This window comes from Microtus oregoni, unplaced genomic scaffold (assembly GCF_018167655.1).
Source record: "Microtus oregoni isolate MIOR12 unplaced genomic scaffold, Mior012 000012F_ref0000307, whole genome shotgun sequence".
NCBI lineage: Eukaryota > Metazoa > Chordata > Mammalia > Rodentia > Cricetidae > Microtus > Microtus oregoni.
In genome coordinates this window covers 53637087-53649282 of record NW_024543071.1, presented here as the reverse complement: position 1 = coordinate 53649282, position 12196 = coordinate 53637087, and the positions used below count along the sequence as shown (strand labels likewise).

At 43.2% G+C, this 12196-nt stretch overlaps 1 protein-coding gene across 4 annotated transcripts in view; it reads left to right on the top strand.

The window, feature by feature from the left end:
- The window catches only part of Kmt5b (lysine methyltransferase 5B), a 49413-nt gene that overhangs the window by 4632 nt on the left and 32585 nt on the right, over positions 1-12196 (top strand). The gene's annotated exons all lie outside the window — the stretch shown is intronic.

Genomic DNA, 12196 nt, shown 5'->3' with positions numbered 1-12196 from the left:
CCACTGAAGCGAGAGTTACAGGAGGCTGTGAGCTGCCTGATGTAGTTGCGAGATACTTAACTCAGGTCCTCTGAAAGAGAAGCAAGTGTTCTTAACCACTGAGCCTTCATCTTTTCAACCTTTGGAGTTGTGGCTCTGCGTGTTTTTTTCTTAAAGTGGAAGCTCTCGGGGGCCCTCTAGTGTTCCATGGCCACAACAGCTATTCCAGCACCACGAACAGTGCCTGAAAGCTCCCAGCAGGCTTTTGCAATGTTTGTGAAAGTGAATGGATTCCAGATCTGCAGAATGAATCATTTCTTCTGATCTATAGGACTAGATGAATTATCTGGTGTGTCTTAATGACTCAGTGATCTCTGAAAAGTATTTTTGTTTTCAAGGCGATGCTTATGTTGCATCGTGGGAAGTATGTAGAAGCATAGCCCACACACTAAGAAGAAAGGGTCCTTGACCCTTTAGCCAGTGAACTAGTGGAGTCTGGGGATAGAGAGGCCATAGGAGACCTTTCCCCTTCAAGAAAGAAGCAGAAGCAGGCTTCACTCAGGGTCCTAGAAAGTTCAGGCAAAGTTAGATGGCTCTTAACTTGTTTGGTGGATAGAAGTAAATAGCCAGAGTGCTTTTCTTTCTCACACCATGAGCCTTTTTATTTTTCCCAATTAAAGTCTCTTAGTGTAGCTTTTGATTTCCTCAAATCTTTGTAGTTCTTACCAGATTGTGCTTATTTAGATGCCTGCATATGGAGTCATTTCTTCCCACACTGGACTCAACTCCATGAATGCAGAAGACATTACCATTCTGTTCTAGAATCTTCACAGTTAGGGCAAATATATCCAAGATCTGTTTTCATTGAGGCTGTATTGCTTCTTAGTATAATGCTAAGAGCATACAGTTTTTCAATCTGACCTTGGTTTCATCTTGTCTAGTTCTCCTGGCCTTGTTCTCTTTAGTACATTGGGGATGACAGTGGTAGCATTGTGCATGTGTTACGGGGCTGCATGTGGACACACGATGGTGTGCCGCCCAGTTCTTGGCACAGCTCTTGAGTGAAGCCGTGCTCTGGAGTGCCCAGAATACTAGTTAGGAGACTGCTTCTGTTGTGTCAGGGCAGCCACGTGAGGTTTTCACTTTCATCTGAGCTAATGGCTGCATTGTGGACATTGGATAGATACTCAGCCACACAGTCCTCGTTCACTCACTGTAGGTGGGGTGCTACTTTGTAAGACATGGCTCTCTTGCATAGTGCCCATGTGTCTTGTCATCCTTGTTCCCTTCCTTGTCATTGAACTTCCTGTGGTAAGCCTAGACTATTTTTGTTTTGTTGTGTACCATGTGTTACTGGATATGGTACTTTGTTGGAAGTGAATTACTTTAGTCAAATAACTTACTACTACTTAAGCCTGCTCAGGTTTTTAATTTATTTTATGAGAGCTTCTTACTCAGTAGTGTAGGTTGGCCTCAAACCCTAAGTATCCTTGCCTTAGCCTCCCAAGTAGTTGGGATTACAGATATGGTCCAGTATGCCCAGCTAAGCCTCTTTCTTTCTTTGGTTTTTATCTTTACCCATGTTTGTGTGAATTTATGCTGTATCTGAGAGTATCCACAGAGGTCAGAATAGGACATTGGACCTCCTGGAGCTGAAGTTACAGTTAGACACCCTATGTGGGTACTGAAATCCAAACTCAGGTCTTCTGCAAGAGCAGTATAGCCTCTTACCTGCTGACCCATCTCTCTAGCTCCTGAGCCTGAGATATTTTGCAGTAGAGATGATGAACTCTATAAAGAGTAGAAGTCTTTTTTTTAAAAATCTATTTAGTGGGGGTGGGAGGTGGGCATAGGCATGCCATGTGGAGGTTAAAGGATAACTTGCAGACCTTGGTTCTCTCCTTCCACCGTGTGGGCCCTGAGGTCAGACTCAGATTGTCAGAGACAACTCACTGGCCAAATTTGTTGTTGTTAAAAATGAGTGACATTGTGTGTGTGTGTTTGTTGTTTTTGTGTGTGTGTGTGTGTGTGTGTGTGTGTGTGTGGGGGTGAGAAGATGGGGGCCCTATCTGGCCATCTTTGCTTTTGCCCTAGTTACTTGGAAAGAACCGTTAGGTACTTTTATTAGTTATTTCTGCTCAGCCTATGTGGCAAACCTTGAAATTGGGCCTTTCATTTTACTTAGGTGTTAGTTAAATGACTTATGCTTGGTCACACTGTCAGTAAGCATGGGGTGAAGCCAGTGTGGGCTCCAGTTGTTTTGACTTCAAAATGGTCTCCTACCCACTGGGTGGGCAGCCTTTGGTAGAGCACACCACCTGACAAACTCAAGCATAACCCTGAAAATACAGCCCAAGAACCACCCTTTTTGCTCAGTTGAAATTGAATACTGTTTGGAGCTATGGACAGCAGAGGCTGCACTTACAGGTATGCAGTGGTCAGTGGTATCTGTTTCTGGAGAGGTGACTGGAAATACAGCAAAGGAAATGCTGGTTGTATTGGGTGTTCCTATTGAGTGAGCCCCAATCAGGTGGGAAGATGGAGACTGTGTGTGTGTGTGTGTGTGTGTGTGTGTGTATACTTGGTTTTTGGTGTTTTATTTTTGTGAAGTTTCTTTCTTTTTTTTTTAAATAATTATTTAACTTTATTTTTATGTTTTTTGGTGTAAGGGTGTCAGATCCCCTGGAACTGGAGTTACAGACAGTTGTGAACTGCCATATGGGTGCTGGGAATTGAACCCAGGTCCTTTGGAAGTGCAACCAGTGTTCTTAACTGCCAAGCCATCTCTCCAGCTTCTTATGGAGTTTCTTTTTTTTAAGATTTATTTATTTATTATGTATGCAGTGTTCTGTCTGTATGTATGCTTGCTGGCCAGAAAAGAGCACCAGATCTCATTACAGTTGACTGTGAGCCACCATGTGGTTGCTGGGAGTTGAACTCAGGACCTCTGGAAGAGCAGTCAGTGCTCTTAACCTCTGAGCCATCTCACCAGCCCCTGGAGTTTCTTTAATAACTAAAGCCTTTATTTTAGAAATACCTGTTGAGACTGTTAGAGTCAAGGGGTTCTTACATAAACGCCGTGATCAGGCACCCAAATAAACTGTCAATCAGTATTTTCTCTGCTGAACACTTTGGAGAGGACTGTATTTCAGGTCCAGCTCTAGATCGGCAGCCAGGAACTGTAACTGCCTGTGAGAACTTACCAGTGGAGGGGGTTACTGTTTAAAATGTTTTGGTAAGGGGCTGGTGAGATGGCTCAGAGGTTAAGAGCATTGCCTGCTCTTCCAAAGGACCTGAGTTCAATTCCCAGCAACCACATGGTGGCTCACAACCATCTGTAATGGGGTCTGGTGCCCTCTTCTGGCCTACAGGCATACACACAGAAAGAATATTGTATACATAATAAATAAATAAATAATGTTTTGGTAAATTGAAATTTCTATCTCAATAGACTTTCCACAAATAGGATAATGTCAGTTATATCATTCTTAAGGAATTATGTTTATGTGACTTAGCACACACCACTTTAGTACCTAGATGTGTAATTGAGAAGCCAGCTGTATTTTTTGAACCCATATAAGTCTGTACCTGTGTCTCACACCTGTAGTCACAGCAGGAAAATAACTGACGGTGTTTTCAATCTGTTGGTTCTATAAGAACAGTGTCGATAGTGGCGGGATTTTGTGTGACTGGAAGTTTCTACCTTGGTGTACTTTGTTTGGTCTTTGTAGCAGTTTCCTGTGGCTGCTGGAACAAACTGCCTGGCTCTTGGTGGTTTAAAGCAAGTGAGTGTCACAGTGTGTTCTTGTATCACCTGGTTCAAGGCAGAGTGTGGAGAGGAGCTAGCCATAGCTTCTTCTCTGTCTCTTATTCAAGGATATTTTTTAGCATTAGGGTAGCTTACTTAGTAACGAACTATAGAAAAATGATACCTGAAAGTATAGTCTTGGGGTAGCTTACTTGGATGATTCAGGATTAATCTTTTTATAAAGCCCTAAATTTAATTTAATAATAGCATCTTCAGAGAACCTTTTCCTCATAATAGTCACAAGTACCAGAGGGTAGACCCTAACAAACGTTGCATTTTCAGCCCTCTGCCTTCTTCTTTAGAGTAAATTACCCTAGCAAACTTACCACGATCAATGGTTTTTGAAACTAGCCTTCATATTATCCTGAAAAGGTGGTAGGTGAGGCTCTATAGAGATGTTTTTGACCTCAGACCTGATTCTCTTGGTTCCAGATGAAGGTATGACATTGAGAGCATCTGGAAGAGTTCTTGATTGACAGAACAGGTAGATCTGACCTTAGTTGTATAGAATCTAGAAATAGAAATTGGAAAGAAATTGCAGTTTGTTGGTGTGTGTGTATCTTGTCATACAGGTATAGAGACCTGTTCTTTGATTCTTTGACTGTAGGTACTGATAAACACTTGTGGGACATCTCCATTGTAGGTGGAGGCATCCTGTGAGTTTATAGGAATAAATAAGCTTCCTTCTTTTGTTTCCTAACACTCTTACCAAGTATCCTGGCTTCTCAGACGGGATGCTTTCCAACAGTACAGTCACAGGAGCAAGAACTGGCCATAAATTCATGGTTGCTGCTGGGTGGTGGTGGCGCACACCCTTAATCCCAGTACTCAGGAGGCAGAGGCAGACAGATCTCTGTGAGTTTGAGGCCAGCCTGGTCTACAAGAGCTAGTTCCAGGACAGACTCTAAAAAGCTACAGAGAAACCCTGTCTCGAAAAACCAAAAAAAAAAAAATCATGGTTGCTTCCTAGAAAATTGTCAACCGGGGCTGGGGAGATGGCTCAGAGGTTGGGAGCATTGCCTGCTCTTCCCAAGGTCCTGAGTTCAGTTCCCAGCAACCACATGGTGGCTCACAGCCATCTGTGGTGGGATCTGGTGCCCTCTTCGGGCCTGCAGGCATACACACAGACAGAGTGTTGTATACATAATAAATAAATACATTTAAAAAAAAAAAGAAAATTGTCAACCGAGTATTTGTCCCATCAAACTGCCTAAAGTCTCTGTAAGAGCATCCAGTGCCCTCTTAACCATCTCTCCACCCCTCTCTGCAGAATTTTTACAAGCAGTTTGTGTAAAACATTAAACAAAAAAGTACCATCTTGAAGTTAAAAAGAATTGGAAGCAGAGTTCTCCAAGTGGGCCAAGACTGTCAGCTCAGGAGCACTGACCAGCACTGCACTTTCATCCAGAGACTGGGTGGGTCCATTGTTGGTGGACATAGGGCAGGTGTACTTCCTGAAACAAGTACGTTTCCTAAGATAACTATGCTTTCTTCTGAAATGGGCTAAACTATCTCAGCTTTGGTGTTTTTTCTGACTCTAAGTAAATAGATTCATTATAGTCGTTTAGGGAAAACAGTCCCTCCTCCTGTAAATGCAGCTGTCGTGTTCTCAAGGGAGGAGCCTGTGGTAGTAGATTGGTGCTCTTTTCCCTAGTGATACTATAGCACAATATGATTGCAAGTTTCCATTTCATTACTTTTGGAATTATTTTGTGCTAGTTTTGAGGCAGGGGTCTCACTATATAGCTGGCCTCATTCATGATCTTTTGTTTAAGCTTCCAGAGTGCTGAGATTACAGGTTGTCATGCCTAGCCTTTGTCATCCCCCTCCCTCCCCCCACAGGGTTTCTCTATGCAGCCCTGGCTGTCCTGGAGCTCTGTAGGCCAGGCTGGCCTCGAACTCACAGAGATCCACTTGCCTCTGCCTCCCAAGTGCTCGTATTAAAGGTGTGTGCCGCTACCACCCTGCAACCTTCCCTTTCTTTTAATTCCCTAAATTTCCATACTGGTTCTAAACAGCCCCCACGCTTCTGTTTAGTACTAGAACCTGAAAAACATTACCTCTTCCCCCAGTTGTTGATCCACTCACTCTTTGTCCCTTAGTGTTGGTGAATCAGCCTCTTGGGAATGATGCTGCCATTCCTAGTGCAATCACGGTATGTCTCCTCAGAACCTAGTTGCATCATTTTTAGATGCAGGGTCACCTCTTGGGACTTCATCATCTTCCAGCTAGATAAGCATGTTAAATAGCAAATTCTTGATGTATTCTTTGGCAATATCCTACACAGAAACATGTATCTTGATCATACCCCCAACTCCTCCCAGCAACCCCCAGCACACCCTTTCTACTCCTTATGCCTCCCTGTCCTTGTAACCCATTGAGTGCAGTTAGTGTTGCCTGTTGCCTGCTGGAGTACTGACCGAGGCTGCTGTCTTGATCTTGTGCAGATGACCACAACTGGAGTGCGCTCATGAGCGAAACGGCTCCATCATGTCCAGAAGACAGCACTTAAAGTACTCCTCCCCACCACCCTGCTCTTGCGTTCTTTCCACCCCTTCCTCTCTGATGCTCTCTGAGCCTTGGAGGTAGGAGTAGGTTTGATAGAGATGTCCCATTTTGGGCTGAGCACTCAATAATCATTTATTCTCAGCACTTTGACCAGTTTTGAATCTCTGGATTAAGTGCTGACCATTGCAGAAATAACTTCTCTGCCCAAGGTTGAGGGCAACACTGACCTGTATATATAAACATAAATATTTAGGAGGCAGTTTGACATGCCCATTTAGCAAGTCAGCAGTAATAGGTTCCTACCATCACTACCCTCCCCCATTTTCCTTTGAGGCAGGGGCTTATGTGTTTAGCTGACCTCAAGTTGAGGCTTGTGTTTTAACTACTAATCTTCCTGCTTCTGCATCCCAAGTTTTGGGATCATAGGCATCTATTACCATGTTCACCAGTTGTTAAACTTTAGCACTAGAGTTAGACAGGTGGCTCGGCACTTACTGCTTTTTCAGGGGCCCCAGGGTTCAGTCCTTCCCAGCATCATGTAGCAGTTCACAGCATTCTGTAACTCCAGTTTGAGGTGGTCCAGTATCTCCAGGTAGCACACTCCCTGAAGCACTTTAAGTCCCAGCATTCCAGAGGCAAGGGCAAGGTAGATGGGTGGTATTTGAGGCCAGCCTGGTCTACAGAGTGAGTTCCAGGACAGCCAGGGATACACAGAAACCTTATCTCAAAATACCAAAATAAATAAATAAATTTTACTTAAAAAGTAAAGAACAGTGCATGCTCTTAACTATTGAGTCATTTAAATCTTTAGTCTTCCAAATAAATAAATTAGACCCTAAAAGCCATCTCAAATTAATCAGTCTATTATTAAAATCTTTTTTTTAATATTTATTTATTTATTAAGTATACAGTATTCTGTCTGCGTGTATGCCTGCAGGCCAGAAGAGGGCACCAGATCTCATTACAGATGGTTGTGAGCCACCATGTGGTTGCTGGGAATTGAACTCAGGACCTTTGGAAGAGCAGGCAGTGCTCTTAACCTCTGAGCCATCTCTCAGCCCCCTATTATTAAAATCTTTGAGTTTAATTTACATATATCTTTCCTGACATTTGAGATTTCTTTCTTTTGCTAATCTTCTTTCTCCTGCCATCTTTTTCAGTACATACTCTATATTCTTCAGTGCATGTTTAGAGACACAAATCCATGTAGGATGCTTATTTCTTAGCAGGGCTGTCATCAGTGACCTGTCCTGACTTGCCTTCTGAATCTCTGCAGCCTGTACCCAAGATGACTCTTCCTTCAATTGCTGTTCCTGGCTGCTCTTTGTGCCTCCATCCTGCTCCTTGTCCTGGGGTGCTTTGTGCTCACCTTGCTCTCTTTTTTTTTCTTTTTTTTTTTGTAAGATTTACTTATTTATTATGTATACAGTGTTCTGTCTGCATGTGTGCCTGCAAGCCAGAAGAGGGCCTCTGGCCTCATTATAGATGGTTGTGAGCCACCATGTGGCTGCTGGGAATTATTCAGGACATCTGGAAGAGCAGTTTAGTGCTCTTAACTGCTGAGCCATCTTTCCAGCTCAGTTGGTCTTCTCAGTTCTTAACTTACTTTATCTACACTCAGGCCTAGACAAATTTGGTTCTGTGACTTGAAGTACCATCAGCACCGTGACACCACATGGTATCCCTAGCTTATTTCTTAGTCCTGTGTCGGTTGCTCTGGTCTACTTGGCTCTCTAGACAGTATTCTAGAAATGACCAAAGCCTGAGATTCCTGTAGTCTTTGTCAACTGCCTCAGGATTCTTCATTTAAACTTAATGGATCCTCATTGTCTCACTTCCACATTTAGTTTCTCAGTAAGTGCTGTCCATGAAACATTCAGAGAATTCCTGAAGCCAGCCATTTCTTACTACCTATGCAAGCCAGTGGTACATCTTTACTTTTAATTTGTGAGCTTTTCACAACTGTAACCTGCCAGCATGATTATTTAAAATTGAGGTGGATGCTAATACCACTCTGCTTCCTCTATTTCTGAAGGAATAAATGCTATCTTCAATGGCTTCTAAAAAATCTTCTTTCTGTGGCTTGTTTCTTTTAGCCTCTCTGCCCTGCCCTGCCCTGCCCCTCTACCCTCTTGTCTGCTCAGCCACACTAGACTGTAAAGGTGTTTCTGCCTTAGGCTGGTGTTTGCCTTCTCTATTCCTAGTACACTTTTGATTGCAGCTAGCTTCCTCTCTTCCCTTAGCTTTCTGAGAAAAAAAAGTCATCACACCTGCTTGACCAGAAACATTCCTGCTAATACTGCTTTTCTGTTCTTTAACAAGAATGTGCTGACCTTCTTTTTTTTAATGCTGTTATGAATATCAATGTACAGGTATCGTGTAGTTCCTGCTTTCAGGGTTTTTAAAGAGATATATTTATGTGTGTGTTATGCCTACATTGTGTGTAATCTGTATGCAAGCCTGTTCCTGGGGAGGCCAGAAGAGGTTGGTGAATCTCCTGGAACTTGAGTTACAGACAGTTCTGAGCCACCATGTGGGTGCTGGTTGCTGAACCTGGTTCCTCTGCAAGAACAAGTGCTCTTAACTGCTGAGCCATCTCCTCAACTTCTTAATTGATTTTTTTGTTTTTTGCTTATCCAAATTTATTACTGTGTCTGTGCCATGGTGCACATGTGCAGGTCAGGACAACCTCTGCCTTTATATAGGTCCTGGGAATGGAACTTAAGCTGCCAGGCCTATGAAGAAACCCCCTTATTCACTGAGCCATTTGAGTTTCTTTGATTATTTATCGTTTCCTGGTGTTTTCCCACAGGTGGGCCGGGAAGATGGGTCAGTTGGTAAAATGCCTAAGGAACTGAGTTCAGATCCCTAGCACCCATGTAAAAGCTAGATTTAGCAGTATATCATGAAATTAGATAGCAAGCCAGCTGGGTGTGGTAATCCATGCCTTTAAACCTATGTCTGGGGAGGAAGAGACAGAAAGGTCTCTGTGAGTTTGAGGCCAGCTTTGTCTGTACAGCATGCTTCTATGCAGAATCCTTCCATTCCAACAGAGTCCCCTTCAGGAGCATCTGGTGAGCGGTAGACTCCTGGCACAAGTGCCCCCTACACCGTGGACCTGTTTAGACAACAGCATTATTGACCACAGTGGATCAGCCCTGCTGTAGTTGTTCGCAGCTGTTGATCTATGGTCTGTCACCGTGAGAGCAGCTTGCAGTGACTGAAGTGCTGTTGCTAGGATGATTTGCTGCTGAGCTTTTTCCTAGAACTCAGAACAGATTTTTTTGGTAGAACTTCAGGTATGTTAAATTTCTGTTTCATGAATTTTCTTTTTCTTTTTTTTTTTTAATTCTTTTATTTATTTATTATGTATACAATATTCTGTCTGTGTGTATGTCTGCAGGCCAGAAGAGGGCACCAGACCTCATTACAGATAGATGGTTGTGAGCCACCATGTGGTTGCTGGGAATTGAACTCAGGACCTTTGGAAGAGCAGTCAATGCTCTTAACCACTGAGTCATCTCTCCAGTCCCATGAATTTTCTTGAAAAGAAAATTGGCCTCTTGTCTTTACCCTGGCAGATGGTACAATGAAGAAATGACTTAAAACAGTTGTTCTCAATGCTGTCGTGTGCACCACACACAAGTTTCATCACACTGGGCGTCTTTGAGTCCCGAGTCGGACTCTCAGCTGGAATTTAAAGATTCTGCACAGAATAGTTGCTGCTCTATTGGGACCCAAGTTCTGACCCAGCACCCAGGTCAGGCAGCTCACAAATCTGTAACTCTAGCTCTATGGGATATGATGCCCCTTTTTGCCCTTTGTGGGCACTGGCACAAACAACACATAAAAGCCATATCTAGCCGGGCGGTGGTGGCGCACGCCTTTAATCCCAGCACTCGGGAGGCAGAGGCAGGCGGATCTCAGTGAGTTCGAGACCAACCTGGTCTACAGAGCTAGTTCCAGGACAGGCTCCAAAGCCACAGAGAAACCCTGTCTCAAAAAAAAAAAAAAAAAAAAAAGCCATATCTATCAGGTCTGTTCTACAGAGTTAACACTTCGTACTCCTAAAAACACATTCTTCGGTCATTATTAATAAAGTGTGTGTCACATGGGACGGTCTTTGGACAGATTTCCAAAAGGACCAAAAGAACTTGAGGTTCTCTCTCTCTCTTTTTTTCTTCTTTTATTTTCTTTTCTTCCCCCTAGAGGCACAGAACCAAAGTGCTGAGCCAAAAGCATAGATAGTAGCAAATAGTAGCAAGAGAAGTAGGGAGGTCATAGGTGTTGTCTGTATGTCCTGCTGTATCTGTGTTTTAGCTTTAGCATTGTGTGTCTAATAAAAAAAATCTATAAAGAGGTCAGGCAGTAACTAATTCACAGTTTCAGGACAACATGGACATGTTTCTGCAGTGCATCAGTTTATACCCCAACCTTTATTAATAGCTGAGAGTTCTGGTCCACTGTGTGTTGTCCCAGACGCTGGGGGTGGAGACAAGAACACTGAATTCTGGGCTGGAGAAATGGTTCAGTGATTAAGAACACTGGCTGCTCTCACAGACCAGGGTTTGATTCTCAGCACCCACATGGCAGCTCACAGCCATCTATAACTCAGTTTCAGGCGATCTAAAACTCTCTTCCTCTTTGGGCACCGGGCATGCATGTGGTGCACGAGCATTGCATGCAGGTAAAACACCCATACACAGAAAATAAAAATATTGAGTCATTGGTTCTATAATTTAAAAAACTTTTATTTGGCCAATAGTGGTGGCACATGCCTTTAATGCACTCAGGAAGCAGAAACAGGTGGTTCTCATGAGTTTGGGGCCAGCCTGGTCTACAGAGTGAGTTCCAGGACAGCCAGGACTGTTAACACAGAGAAACCTTGTCTTGAAAACAAACAAAAACCTTTTTTTTTTTTTGCTTAGGAGGGTAAGTTATGTAAAGCGGTGCTCATGTGGCAGTGAAAGGTCGCCTTTCAGGATATGGTTCTCTCCTTTTACTTTGTGGATTCTGGGCATCAAACACAGGTTGTCAGTCTTGGTGACAAGCAATCTCACCGATTCAGTCATCTTGTTACTCTTCTAGAGGACCTGAGTTTGCTTCCCAGCACCCACAACTGCTTGTTAACTCCAGCTCCAGATGCTGCGCACACATTGCATACTGTAATGTAATTCTTTCTTCCCAAGCTTAAACATTGAACATGGTATTTGATCATCAGTAAAAGGTCTTTGGACACAATTCAAGGCTGAAGAGATGGTTTAGTGGTTAAAAGTATATACTGCTCTTGCAGAGGACCTGACTTCAATCTTAGCACCCACATCATGTATCTCATAGCCCCTCTAACTCCATCTTCCAAGGACTTGATATCTCTGTCTTCCAAGGGCACCAGAATTTTCACATTCCCCCCACACAGAGACAAATACATATACATATACTTACTAAAAATATTTTAAGTTTCTAAACAAAATTTGCTATTTAGATATTTAGCTTATATTTGATTTAGTTCACTTACCCTGTCCTGCAGGAACTTTTCTGAGTTTAATGAAGATCCTACAAGACCTGAAAGACAGGTACAATCAAAGTTCAATAGTACTTGAATTTGAATAGGAACAGACCCAGAGGATAGTGTCTCGGAGACCAGTCCATCAGCCAGTCATCTTTTTCTGTCAACTGAGCCTACCCACCTCCCTTTTTCCCTTCTCTGAAGTCATACAAAGAACTCTGAAGGCACAGAGTGTGTTTGTATCATTCAAGGTGTGCATTCCTTGGCAGTCTTCAAAATTTATCATGAGGCAAGGGTTGTGGTTCAGTGCAGAATACATGTTCAGCCTGTGTGAGAGCCTGGCTTCAGTCATCGCTCTCAACAGCAGTTGTCACTTGGAGGTTTCTATGCCTTCG